The sequence below is a fragment of the Lissotriton helveticus genome, chromosome 2_1, assembly GCF_964261635.1.
Source record: "Lissotriton helveticus chromosome 2_1, aLisHel1.1, whole genome shotgun sequence".
NCBI classification, from domain to species: domain Eukaryota; kingdom Metazoa; phylum Chordata; class Amphibia; order Caudata; family Salamandridae; genus Lissotriton; species Lissotriton helveticus.
The window spans coordinates 1533113634-1533128780 of NC_136059.1; positions in this window are offsets into that span (position 1 = coordinate 1533113634).

The window sequence follows — 15147 nt, forward strand, 5'->3', positions numbered from 1 at the left end:
ATTCTGCATCTGACCACACAGCCATGATGCAACTTGACTTTGAGAAGGTCTTTGCCCCATTTGAATGGTCTTTACTCCACTATATCTTGGAAAACATTAATTTTGGTCCTAGATTCCTTTAGTATGTGAGGCTGGTATACATGATGCTAAGGGCTAGGGTGAGAGTGAACAGGATTTACTCACAGCAGTTCCAGATAGGCAGAGGCCTGCTGTCTCCTCTACTGCTCACTCTTGCAACTGAACCACAGGCCAAATAGATTGGCGGGATGTGCAGGTGTAGCGCTTGAGGTATTTCAGAAAATTAGAGGGCCGCATCTCTTTGTATGCAGACATGGTCCTCCTTTATATCCATTGCCTAAACAAATCCATCCTAAAGCTAATTTATATTCTAAAATCTGCAAAGAAGTGTCAGGCCTGAGGGCGAACTGGGGGGAATCAGTCATAACCCCTATGGTGGGTTCTTTAGATTTACTTCCAGACTCCCCGGCGATCTGGAGCATTTAAATACTTGGGGTTAGACCTGTCAGTCTTATGGTGGTCTTACCCCAATCGTTTTGGTTGCACATTTTGCTGAATCTTTTGTCGGCCTTAGGACTTTGAGCACTTTACCACTGCTAATCAGTGCTAAAGCGCAAGTGCTTCTTCCCTAAGCATTTGTGCAATTGGTGTATACTTAATTGGCCTATTTAATGTACTTGTAAGTCCCTTGTAAGGTGGTATACCATAAACCCAGCCTTTGCAAATTTACTGCCGCTAGTGTGCTGCAGCCATGATTGTCCCACCAAGAAGAAGCCTGTCAAACCCATCTCGGCCTGCCACTGCAATGCCTTTGTGGACAGTTTACTGCCACTACGACTTACTTTCCAAGCCTGAAACTCCAATTTTATTACATATAAGTCACCCCTAAGGTAGGCCTTAGGTAGGCCCTAGGGCAGGGTGGTATGTAAGCAAAAGGTAGGACATTTACTTTATAGTTTGCATGTCCTGGTAGTGAAAAACAGGATATTTCATTTTTCACTACTGCGAGGACCACTTCCCTCATAGATTAGCTTCAGGAATTCCTTAATACACTTTTTAAGCTATAATTCCTGATCAGAGATTAGTAGCTGTTTCCTGTTTCATATGTTTGGAATGGTAGTGATAACCCCTACTTACTGGTGACATTGAATTTAACATAACTATTTTAGAAATGCCACTTTTAGAAAGTGGACTTTCTCTGCACTTACTGCTTTGTGTGCCTGGCAGCCCGTCTCCAATGCATATCTGAGGTGGCGGACAGCCATGCTTTGTGTATTTCCTCTAGACAGCCACAACACATGAAGGATAGGTGTGTTTGAGTACCCATCTACATACATCTGCATTCTGACGGCCTTGTCTGGGCTTGTTGGAATGGAGAGGTTAACACTTCACTTGAATAGGTAGTATCCTGTCCCCACACAAAGGACTGATTACCCCCCACAGATAGCCTGGCAGATAGGTCTGGCCTGTAAGGGGAACATGTGCATTTCCGATAGCGGCCTTGACGTCACCCCACACTACAACAAATGCACTTTTGAGAATAAGTACTGGGTTTCTGACCCCTCCCAAAAAATAGACACTTCTGGATCCTGAACTTGAATCTCTGTTACAAGAACTGCTGTGCTGATTAAATAAGTAATCTTTGGACTGCAGGCTTGGAAGGTTTGCTTTTCTCTTGTGTTACCTTGCTGTCTGATGCTCTTTGCTGAAGGAGAGCTGGACTCTACCTTCCCTCCAAGTGATCTCCAAGGGCTTGTTGGCTTGCCTCCTCTTGCTTGAGGCTCAGGGATATCAAAGTTTCTACCCCTACTCCTGCACCTGAGCTCACTGAATGTGGCCAGATACTTGCAGCACGGAATTTGCCGCATCTTCTGTCTGTGTATAGCAGTATGGGTGCATCGATCCGGTTGCACAAGTAAAATGAGCACATCACATTGGAACCAGCACTTTGCCTTCAGAGATCGATGCATCAGACAGCGTACACCACCACTGCTGCTTGGTGAGATTGTTGCATCCCCTCAACTGCCTGGTAGAATCCGATGCGACAAGTTGTTCGGCGCCTCTTGACTGCAGCACCCGTCTTCGGAACAGACAAATCGCCTTCACTACATGGCGCAGATTGACACATCTCACTTGTTTGCGACCAGGAAAGGTGCTTTGTTCACTGGGTACTGCGTGGATCCTTTAGCTGGCCTGCGCTTCCATGTGTTCAGCCTGATATTTGACTTTGACCCGGTCCAGCATGACATAAAGTAACCTTTTTAGCAATACTTGCTTCTAAGCACTTTACTGCATGTATGCCTTTAAAATTCAATATCTCAAAGTCTGTACATTGGATTTTTGTCACTTTAGTCTTTTTTTGTTTATAATATGATAACGGGCTTTTTCTCAACCTGTTTGGAGTCTTTTTGTGGTGTATTCATTGTGTTACTGTGTGTGTGTTGCACAAATACTTTACACATTTCCTCTTTAGGTAAGCCTCGCCAGAGTGTGAGCACAGGTTATCTTTAAGGGTGGATCTAGCTTACCCTGAGCAGGATTATGGCTTCTGCTTGGACAGGGTGCATACTTTTGCCAATCAGAAACCAAATGTCTAACATTAGAGCATGCTCATATCAAGAGACCCGCAGGAACGCTGGGACAGGAAAATCACCACTGTGACTCGCAAATTTAAGGGATATATGGCAAGATGGAGCTCCCTCCCCCGATCATTACGGGGCGTATAGCCCTCTTCAAAACGGTGGCCTTGCCATAGCTGTTATAAGTTTTGCAACACTAGCCCCACAAAATCTGTACCCACTAATTTACAACCCTACTGGCCAACATCAATAGCTACAAGTAGGGAGGAACTGCGCTGTGAATCTCCAATAAGAAGTGCATAGAATCCCCTTATGATGGCAGACTAGGGGCAGTAGACATCAGACTGTATTACTAGTCAATGTTATCCTGTGCACTCAGACAAATTAAAGCAAGTAAATACACACACACACTTTAGAACGGGTGCCGCCAGGACGCGCAATCGTTGTTTCTCTCTCAAAAAGACCCGGGGAACACACACACGTGTTCTGTCCATTTGTTAGCTCCGCTCCAACCGTAGATTTCACCGCATCCCGGTGTGCTATTGACCCCGTAGAACTTTAATGTATTACCATTTGGACTCTTACTAATCCCCTACTCGCGGCATCATTACTTTATGATATTATAAACCAAGCCAACCAATTCAGACCCGATCATATCATTGATGAGATGTGCTGACTGCCGGTTTGGAATTATCACCGATTCTCTGAATACCTCACACAAACAAGACTTCTTACAGACTTAGTTTGCTGTCTTGCAAATATCTACGGTCGGATTGTGCACCCAGCGGGGTTGGAATTATCACCGACTTTGGGACTTTACTACGTTCACGCAACTTTCAACAGCCCCGAAGAGGCATGGGATTACTTTTCCCTGACAAAACACGTGTTGGCTGGTTGCGTTTCCCAAAAGAATAAAGAATATCCAGTATCACTGAAGAATTCTGCACATATTGCATGCGTCGAATGTTGTATTTACTTGCTTTAATTTGAATGAGTGCACAGGATAACTTTGTACTGTTTTGCTGTAGGGTCTTCCCTACACACATTGAGGGGTTACAAGGGTCTCCCCTTCCTGTTAAGCACCATACTCACTCGTTCATCCAAACACACTATACGTATATTTGCTGAGCGCCATCACTTCCTATACACTAAAACCCTTAACGCAGTTGTTTACCCTGTATTACTAGTCAGTCCACCTACTTGTGGTTAATGACTGGATCTTTAGGGATCGGTGGGACCAAGCTATGAGATTTGAGCAGACTCCCTTAACCGGGCAGGACCCATGGTTTTCGCTGTATGGGAGTCCCCCATGCCCACTATCCCTGTTATATTCAGCCATTCCTGTGATTAGCTGGAAAGAGGCACTGCAGTGGGTTGGATAGTGGAGGGTGCCCACTAGGAATAAGCCACTGTGGATGAGTACATGGCTATCGGAAACGGTAGGGATCTAGGACACTGAGATAAGTTGGGGATCCCTAAATTGGGAGATGTCTGGCAGACACACCATATAATGTTCTATGACCCAATCAAAGCTGAATACGATTTACACATATCCCAGTTCTTTCTTTTCTAACAGCGCTGACATGCAGCAGTTAGGCTTCTAGACCCACACGGACTAGAATCAACAAATGAATACAAATACTTGGGTGTTCTACTAGATAACAAAGGCTCCTTCAACCCTCATATGGATACACTTAAACAAAAAGGTAATACATTATCCTTCACCAAGAAAACTTTTTAAAAAGTGATTGCCGGGCCCTCTCATAGCCCTCTATTATAGGTTATCCAAGCCAAACTCCTTCCAACGATAACATACGGGAGCGAGGCAATGAGAGGAAGAGACATCACTACTGTGGAAAAATAATCACCAGGTCATTTAGAACAATCTTCAGCCTCCCAAAATACACCTCCCCTGCCCAAATAAGGATAGAGTTTGGGTTACAGAAGCATTTACTTGCCAGAAGGGGTGCATTTATTAAATGCTGGCACAAGATCACAGGGGCAGAGCAAGATACACTGAACTGGCAACTTTGGGTTGAACTATCACTAAGAAAGAACTTACCGCTGGGGACGTATCTTAGAAACTCCCTAAGTCAACTTGGTCTGGAGAACCTATGGGCAACATCAGCGTCCCACACTAGCATCAAGAAAGTGGTTAACAAGACCATCAAAGCACTGTCATTGGAAAAAGATAAGCCTGCACTTGTGAAGAGAGTACATGCCTGGTACGTACTAAACAACTATGTAGCAGCCAAACTACCAAAATATTTTAGGTATGGATTCAATATCCATATGAAAAAGAAACTTTTACAATACAGAAGAGACTGAAGTTAGAACCATTCTAGCCTGGCACATCGCACAACTCCAATAAGCATTACAATACAACCAACACACAACAAAGGACAGCTTAGCAGAAAGACCATCATAGGAGACACTTGGTCCCACGAATCTCATAAGTGTAGTCTGCATAGCGGCACTTCGCACAAGACTTATTTATATGCAAATCTATGCAAGATTCCCTTTCAGGCAAAACAACATCGGCACCGGAACGGACAAATGGAGCACATTCGATTTTAACCCAAAGAATCACGAAATGGACATAATTGGACAAATAAGGCTCTTATAACTTTCATTTTTACCTTGCTATTTAACACAATCAATCCTATTTAATCACTTATGCTCTGTGTATGCAACAGTTTTAATTAATGATGCATAATCGAAATTACCAATTGGCAGTCAGGCACAAGGCACACATATCAGCTCTCACAGAGTACAGCCCATAAGAATTCTGACTCATGATGTCAGCTATTGGTAGGAAGGACAGATCTTGCTTATACAGAACTCTGGTGATAAACGTTCCAGACCTGCTAAACAAATTGCAGGAAAGAAAGGAATCAGACCTGCGGCCCTTGGATGATAACAAATGGATTGAGGCAAACAATGGCAACTGAAGAATTGGAAATATTGCTTCTTTTTAGATTAGTCCAGTTTAAATACTTTCATAGAATGTATTACACCCCTGACAGGCTGTGGAGGATGGGGAGCGACAGCTGCCCTGAAAGTCTCCGTTTTGGAAAGGCCAGAGGTTCTCTTATGCATGTGGTATAGGAATGACGGGTGATTCAGGTGTATTGGAATCTGCTTTTCTCCAAACCAAGAAATGGTATGACGATTTCTGATAGAACGCAAACCCATATTAGGAATCATGGAAATATTCCACAGATGGAATGGGTAAAGGGACCAAAAATGATGGCTGGGATAGGTTGTGTTTTCGCTAAACGTCACATAGTGGACCATTGGAGATCTATGGGGCCCCCCAATCTCAAAACGGCTAAGAGGGATGGGTTACTGCTCTTTAGTTAAAGAAGCAGTGTATAAGTCTAGAGGATGCTCACAAAAGTATGATAGAGTCTGGGGACAGTGGAAAGAGCAGCAAAAAATACCCATAGGAAGTTCTCAGGGGAAAGCACACAGCTGTCTGGAGCACAGATCTATCCATAGTTTACCGTACTCAGACTGGTCGCAGTTGACTTAAGTGGGGTCTACTTCATGGTATTCGGGAACTCAATTGGTTGTTGTTCAAGGGGAGCATGGGGTAATTGACGATGCAGTGTTACAGTATTGTGATCTTAAACTCAATCAAAAGATTCTTTTTTAAAGAAAGAACTTAATATCTAGCTAGAGGACAAATCAACAAGAATTGTGCAATAGCTGCACTTGAATCAGGGTTAAATGCATCAATGAAACACCACTAATCTGTTCACTTCACAGTCAAAGCCGACCCTGCAGTTGTGCAAGCTGGATTTTCCCACAACTTTTCATGTTATTGACTCAAGTCCTACACACTAGCATGGAATTTTCAGGCTGGCAGAAATCCCTCAATATGGTGGGCTGTAAGTCTGCCAGGTCAGTGGAGTACATGGCTCCACTACCCTGTCCAAATGGAGTACATTATTTGATAGGCTGGCCCATCCATAAACACTCCAATATTTCTGATGTTCAGATTATAGAAATATCTATGCATAAATACATGCAATACCAGTGCAGAGTGTTAGGTTACCTAGAAAGAGCTGGGACTGCTGTTGTGACTCACATATTCTTAGAGAATAATATTACATGTTTCTGGATTGACAGCTATTGGTTAAGGTAGGCACCATCTTTTTTAGTGCTGGTGCATTTTTCTAAACTATTCATCTAGTCTGAACATTTCATTGCCTTGCTTTTGTTAGCCACTGAGCATCTTCATCACCCGTGATACCCCTCAGTCAATAAGCAGAGACCTGTGTAGTTATTGGCTTGGATAATTTAACAAACATTTGCAATACAACAGGTCTTCATTTTGCAAGAGTTAGAGCTATTTACGTTGTGAATGACAAAGTCTTTAACCGATGTGTCTTGGTTTTCAGTGTAGTGGATGTATGTGGTGTTAAGATGAATTATGCGCATTGTATTGGAATTGTTAGTTGTGGGATGGAATTTTATGGTGTATTTCTGCGGTGGCATTATGTGGCATGGTGAACAGAAAGGGTGAGAGCTGCACAGAATAGATAGAAAGGAGGATAAACAGGAATAGGTAGTTTGTGCACGAAGTGATGATTGCATTAGAGATAGAGGAGCAGAAAGAGTGCGTGAGAAAGAAGGGGAGAGCAAGCCACAGATGCAGAAATAGGGAGCACATGTGTACGCAGAATACACATGAAGAAGAGGAGGAGAACGCGGGTTTGAGGGACAGACATTTTTTAAAAGGCCAGGAAAGAAACTGTGCTTGAAGACTTGAATTGAACCATATTAGAGAGGTGGGATCAGAGTGTGGCAGAGCGAGAGAGAAGGGTGAGAGAAAGTAAGAGACAGAGAGAGATAGAGGTACGAGTAGAAGGGCCCATATGGGGTGCGGCGAGAGTTGGACCAGTGCAGAGCGTGAGGTGGTACAGGAAGGTAGCCTTTGTGGGCAGGCAGTATAAAGAGGAGACAGGGAGTATGAGGGAGAGATGAGAGGGGCGGTGGTATTGCGAGATAAGAGGGGGTACTGTGAGTATGAGTGAGAGATGAGGGGGCAGTGAGTGTGTAGGGGAGAGATGATGGGATTGGTGATAGTGCAAGTTGGAGTTGTGGTAGATTGGAATTCTTTGTTGTGGAATTGTGTGGCGTGGTGTGAAGTTGTGTAGCGGAAATATTTGGCATGGTGTGCTGTGGAATGATGTGGATAACATTGAAGAGTGACGATGGTGGCAGCAAAATGGGAAGCTTATGGGCAGGCGGAAGCCCATATACTAGATGCAGTATGTCTCAATTTGAGACAGCCAGAGACTTAAACACGCATAAAAAATGCAATAGGTCTTGCCTTTCATTAAATTAAAGCCATTTGCTTTGCTATACAACACCAATAGCAAAGCAAATGGCTTTAACTTAATGAAAGGGAGATCTATTGCATTTTCAATGCTTGTTTTGCCTATCTGCTCCTCTCAAAAGTCCAGTGTGTCTGTGACACAAGCTGTCTTCTACAGGGGGGTGGGATTTGTTGTTGTTGGACCTGGCCCTTTTTGGCAGGTTCACCCCAAAACTTTTAGCTTTTTCCGAGCCTGTTTCTGTGACCTAGTGTTGGTGATTTTAGGCCTCTGCGCACTTTTTCACTGTGGTACAGTGTAAAGTGCTTGAGCTCTCTGTGCATGTGTGGTGAGTGACCTGCCCTCCCATAGGAATGAATGGGGAATATGTATGCCCATGGTAGTTCCTGATGTGTGGGGAGTGCAGGGTCGAGTTTGGTATGTGCGAACTCGTGAGATTGAATGCTGCGCAATGGTATATGCGGGATGATTGTGTCTAGTGTAGAAGTGCCACTTTTAGAAGTTGGCATATTTGTGTAATTTGTGTCTGGCATGTGATTGGCTGAGGCTGGCTGGTGAGCCTGGCTCCAAGATTCTCGGAGGGTCCGCCCCGGTGGTGAATGGAGTGTTTAGCATGCTGATGTGAGGGGAGGAGTGAGCCTGGGCCTGCTTGTGGATTGACTGTCTGGTCGGAGGGTCCTGAGTGAGGCTGGGTTTTCCCCACACAATGCTGGCTTCACCCCCTGGGGTGCGTCTGATGTCCCTAGCCTGTTCAGTGAAAGGAATTCCCCATAACCAGTTCTAGCTGGTTCTCACACTGCCTGCACCCTGCTAGAGAAAGGATTTCTCTGTATAAAAAGGGGCTGTGTCCCCTTACAAAATGTTCTTGTTTCTGACTTGAATCCTGCCAGGGGCGTGCTGCTGCTTGGGCTCAGGGGAAGGCTTGCCTCCCTGAGCCCTGCCCAGCCCCTGGATACTTGATGGACCTTCTTTATGCCTGCTAGCGCTTGGGAGCGCTTGACTTGTAGCTTCTAGCACCTGGAAGCGCTTGTATGCTGTCCCTAGCGCTTAGGAGCGCTTTATCTTTGCCCATAGCGCTTTATTTGGTTCTAGCGCTGGGGAGCGCTTTGGCAGGTGCCCACCCTGCATTTGCCCAGGATTGCGGAGCCTATCGAGTGCCCACCTCGAATTATTGTTTATTCTAAACGAGCCGGTGCCCACCCGGCATTGGCCCGAAGTGATGCTGGTGCTCGAGGAAGCCGCCGGCCCGGAGAGCGATTGGGAGGCGCTGTCCCGTCTCCCTACCCAAGGGCCGCGCTGTGATTGGCCGCAGCCGCGACCCGGAAGTCAGGCAAGCTGCGGCGGAACAACAGGGCGACCCGGAAGTACTTGGACCCTCTCTCGGGGCTCCCGAGCCCTGGGAGAGCCCCGCCGGCGGCCGAGGGTGCATCGCCATCAAGTGGGAGGACGAGAGCCAACCCCGCCTCCACCTGACCCAGCGCGTGGCCCGCTCTGCGATGGAGCAACCGGAGAAGTCCGACCGCAAGGCTCCCAGAGCGAAGAGAGAGCCCCGCAGTCGGAGAAGAGAGCTGCCACCGGGAAGCAGACCGGTGAGTGCGGGGTCGCTTCGGGGAAGGGGAGCAGTTGTGGTGTGGAAAAGTAAATTCTGCCATGTTCTGTGTCCCTACGCGTCCTCCATCATATGTTATGTGTGCATGATTAATATGCATATGTATTCCCCATGTTCGATTAAAGACGCAATTATAGTTGTGTCCACCTCTAGTATGCCTGTTTCCAGTTCTCGTGAATACTACGAATATCAGGCCTATGTAAAGCTACGTTGCCACGTTTCTCAGTGTGCACGTTATTTCATTGTAAAGTCCCCGTTTCTAGGCCTCAAAAGGGCCTGGACACCAGATTCAGCTCCTGTCTCCTGAAGCCCTCGCTGAGGAGCGACACGGCCCCCACCTGTATCCCTGACCCTTCACTTACTTCCTGCCTCGCAGTGCCCGGTTCAGCCTGGCTCTGCCTCTGAGTCTGCCAAGAGTATGTTATGATTCTAGTTATCAGTCCAGTCCTCCTTCTCTGCATTCCTAAAGCTACTGAATCGCATCAATAGTTACCGTCATAGTCTAGCCTTTACGTCTCCATGTTAGAGAAATACTGTATTTATGATCATTTAATATTCTTCATCACGCACCACATGTAGAATAATGCATGCACCAGTCTTAGAGTCTGTTAGCCTTTCCCCTCCTGATTCTCAGTTTATATCAACATGTTCTCTAAACATCAGATACTAGATACTGCTTAGGTACATGTCGCCCCGACTCTCCAGACTTCAGTCTCTGCTCCTACCACAGAGTTCGTAGCCCCCGGCTTCTTCTAGTAACACGTCATTGCCAGCTTGCGCGCACCATTAGGTTAGAGGTCCCGGCTCCTTAGGTAGCCCCCTCCATGTTTCCGCCCCATTTATGACATATTCTGTTACGTTTGCATCACATATCTATGTATACGCCCTGTTACACCCACTTTCACCCTTATCTTTCGCGACTGCTACGCGTCACGCCTACTGCTCCACCCACTGCTCCGCCTATCATATGTACTGTAATGCAACTGTTTTACTATATATGCTTGTGTATTGTTATTAAATGTTAGCGCGCTCATCCCTTATGCTCATCCCAGATCCAGCTCCGGCAGCTGCCGGGCCCTGCCATCCTATTCCTGTGCAGGTTGTCCTGTTCCTGTCCTTTATGCTGTAATAAACCTGCAAACTCCTACTACCTCGAATCTTGACTCTTATTTATTGAGCTATCTGTTATTGCTATGCCTAGTCAAACCTAGATCCGGTATTATTTATTTATATACCACATAATGGCGCCCGAACAGGGACTTGCCCTTTCCCCACGCTCCGGTGAAGCCACGCCGGCCCCCTGACCCTCTGCAGCCGTGACGGAACCATACCGTGCACGTGCAGATATTTCTGCTTCAAGTATCCCTCAGGCCCACGGAGGAGACGGAGGTGGCGGTCCAGCATCCAGACGAGGCGGTGGAGGAACGCGGCGAGTCCCGACCAGAGCCCAAGCCGAGAGTCCAAGGTCCGAGGTATCCGGAGGCCCACCCGTAACAGAAGTCCGAAGGTCGTCCGTCCGGCGTCGAAGCAGTCCCGTCCAGTCTGAGGCCTTCCGTTCTTGCTGCCCGGTGAGTACCATTACTGGGGTAGTATCTAGACAGGGTCAATCTAATTGACTCTGGTCCGTGGGTTGGTGGTACACAGACCCACAAAACGAAGTGTCCACTTCGGCGGATGCGGGTCCTGACGTGTCTCTTTATGAGACCGGTGAGTTTCGTACTGTTTCAGCAGTGCATCTAGTTTCTGTTCTAGTCAGTTCTGTTCTCGAGAAAATTCATGTATTCTGTTTTCCGTATTCCAGGTAGTATTCTGTTCGAACTATTATTTTAAATGTTCTTCATGTATTTTAATGTCGTGGTATGAATGTGGAGTAATTATCGTGTTCATTGTGTATTGTAATTACGTATTGTGTCTAAGTTACAGTTCAGTCATGCCGTTATTATCTAAATTACGTCAGTTAAAAACCAGAAAAGGTCTGCTAGAAGCAGCAGTTCCTGTCCCGCCTAGGGACAGTCCAGGTCATTTTATGTATCAGAAGCATGGCATAAGCGCCATATTGTATCTAGATTTATGGGTAGAGTATACCAAACAGTTAGAGGAAAAGTATAGATGGCCCGTATCAGGTACGTGGGATGCCGAGTGCATCATGAGAGTAGAAGAAGCATTATGGAAAAAGAAAGCCAGACAGTCACAGAAAGATGCCATCGAGTTATGGCGCAAAGAATCTCATAAAAGAACCGAAAAAGAAATCAGAAAGTCAGAATTAAGTAGAGAATCCTTAGAACGAGCCCAAGAAAAAGAATTAATCGAGATAGGTGAACGAGTTAAAACCGAACAGTCAGACAGACAGAGGAACGCCCTTATTAGGGGTATGTACCCTCTTCTTGCCGAGGGTTTGCCAAAAGCGACCCCGGAGGCATCCAGTAACTTTCCGCCACCATTAGTTCCGACCAAGCTACGTCACAAACCGACCGCAGCTGATATTTTCATCTCGTCCTATTTGGACGACACGGTCCCAGAATATGCAAATCCCGCTCCGCCAGTCCCTGTAAATCAGGCACTTCCTGCTCCTCCAGATACCGCAGTACCTGCTACGGCACCCCCGGTCCAGCCCGTCCTACAAGTTCAGCCCGCATTCCAACTTCCCACTCTACCAGCACGAAGAGCATCAGTCGATGGTTCCAGTTTAGGGGCCGCAGGAGGAGGTCCTCCTCAGACCCCGCCGCCAAATAGACGTCCAGGAGCAGTCGAGTTACATGAACGTGCGTTACAGCGTACGCCTAAATATCAGTCCATTGCAGAAATCAGGCGAGCTCTTACTGAATGCTGTTATGATCCAGTTCCAGGCGAGGACAGTATGGTTATATTTTCTGTGCGTGTTAGGCAGGTGTCCGAGTACTTGGTCACTTTACCGAATATGAAGGAAGATCTAGACAGAATATATCGTTTCATCCGTACAGGGGATGATCCAGAAAGTATTAGTGACGTCATGTCTCAAATGAAAGTTGAGATCCAGCTCATGATATTAAAGTTTCTGATTAATTGTTTAATAAGGGAACAAGATTATCCGACCAAAGATCAAGTCGAAATGAGAACCCTGACAAGGTGGAGTGAGAATATAGCCGAGGGTAAGCACAAGACTATCAGTAGTATAGAGAGTATGTACAAGAAAATTCGTAAGGAAATAATAAGGTTACATGATCAACGTAAGGCAGCACAAGTAAGCGAGAAAGAAAATGACTCTACTGAAGAGGTAGAGGACGAGAATCCCGCCAGAATAGCGTATGTAGGAAAATCTAGATTTCCAGACCGACATTTCCGCCTAGAACACAAGTCAACTTTCCATCGTCCAACACCAGAACAAGGTTCTCTAGAACAAGTATTCCAAGCTACTGACCATATTCTGAAATCACGAATCGGTTATAGCGAGTTAAGTACTATGCATGAACAAGAACTAGTCCGATCAGCAGTCCGATGGATTACTGATTCTACCACTTTTCCAGACGAAATAGTGGCACAAATGTTTCTGAAATTGCCCCCAGCCGAGCAACGACTGGTGGGTATGTATATGATCCAGCACCTCATTACATTGTATGAGGGTCAACATTCTGATCCAGGTCCGTTACATGATGTCCTGAATGAGTTACTCCAGTATAAATGGAAAGGTTTAGGTACTGATTTAATTAGTGTCATTCTAGAACAGCGCCACAAATATAGAACGTTCTTGAACCCGCATTTTGTTCATGTCTCACCCCCAGAAAGTAAACCCTTTTACATAGACAGACAGAATCCGTTACGAGAAGTGCATCCAGTTAAGACAGAGGGTGGTGAAATGCAACGAGTGTTTGTTTACACTCCGATCACAAAGATGGAACTCTTAGAGATGAAGAAGTTAATTCCCTGTCATGATAAAGATCCAGCAGGGTTCCACCGAGAATTAAAAGACATGCTCCGTATGGGAGAATACACGTATCCAGATATTATTAAAATGTTAAAAGTCCTGTTGCCCGCAGGGGTATATGAGAAACTCAAAGAAAAAGAATGGGAGGTGGGAGAGAAAAAGATCGATTGGGCAGTTCTAGAAGCTGAAGATAAGGCACGAGTACCAGGTACCGGTCTTGGAGACAAATGTAAAGAATTACCTGAATTATTGATTCAAGTTTTACCCAGATTATTAACAACTAAAAAGGAAGACTGGGATGCAATCTCAGCCTGTAAACAGAAACAAGATGAAGATATTAGTGATTTTTATTCTAGATTTGAGAAATGTTTTAGCATCAACAGTGGCCTCAAGACAAGTAGCGAGTCATACCCTCACCTTTTTGTTACTAAATTAGTCGAGAATTCAAGTCCACCAATTAAAAACCGAGTTTTGAAAGTCGAAAGTACCTGGCAAGCTAATACCCCGTCCCAGATGTTACAGATGCTTCAATATCACCAGAATAGAATCAGAGAAGAGCAAGAACATGAGAGAAAACGTATGAAAGACACGAAAATGAAAGTACTAGTTGCACAATCTGTTCCTCAGGACAGTCAGAAGAGGGGTCCGAATCAAGCCAGTCATCCTACAGCTCCCGTTAAAGGGAACTGCAATTATTGTAAACAGCCAGGTCATTTTATAAACGAGTGTGCAGTTCTGAAACACAACATAGCTACCGGTAAGACTAAAGAAAGACCACGTCCGCCTAGACAAGAGCAAGTTTCACAGGCTCCTCAGCCACAGAATGCACAACAGACAGTTACAGCACCGCAGCCTATTGCTGCAACACAGCATGTTACACAACAGATGTACCAGTATGCACAGTCCGAGTATCCAGAGTATCAGCCATATTCATGAAACAGCCTAGAGAGGGAGGTAGGCTTGCCTCTCATCGAGATACCTGTAGATCAAGAAGGTCCCTATGTTCACAGTCAAGTATTAGGGAAAGACAGAAAGTTTTTGATTGATACAGGGGCAAGTAGGACCACCATCAGTCACGCCGAAGTTCCAGGGGCTCCGCTCTTAGGCTCTAGAAATGTTTCCCTTGGATTTTCAGGAAAACCTATCGTAAATGAAATTTCAAAGCCAGTTACTCTAGAAGTAGGTCCACTGTCCCGCACTACTGATCTGTTACTTACGAAGTCATGTCCAGAAAATTTATTAGGCATTAAGACACTGAAAGAGTTAGGTGCAGTTATATGCTGTTCCCCAGAGGGAATACGATTGTTCCTACGTGACTTCAAGGGTCACTATGTATTACGAGATTTTGATCCGAAATTGTCTAATGTTCCGCAGCATCTATGGGCGCGAGGTCCAACTGATGTTGGCTTTATGCAAATCACACCCCATCGTGTAACTCTCAAGCCAGGTGTAGTGTTACCACGAATCAGACAGTACAGATTGCCACCTGAGGCTGTAGCAGCCTTATCCAAAATTATTGACGAGCTCATGGCTCAAGGAGTAGTTGTAGAAACTGACTCCAATGTATGTAATTCTCCGATCATTCCAGTCATGAAACGTACTGATCCAAATGCACCTCCAGTATATCGATTAGTGATTGACCTTCGAGAACTTAATAAATGCATTATTCCCCAGTACCCAGTTGTCCCAGATATC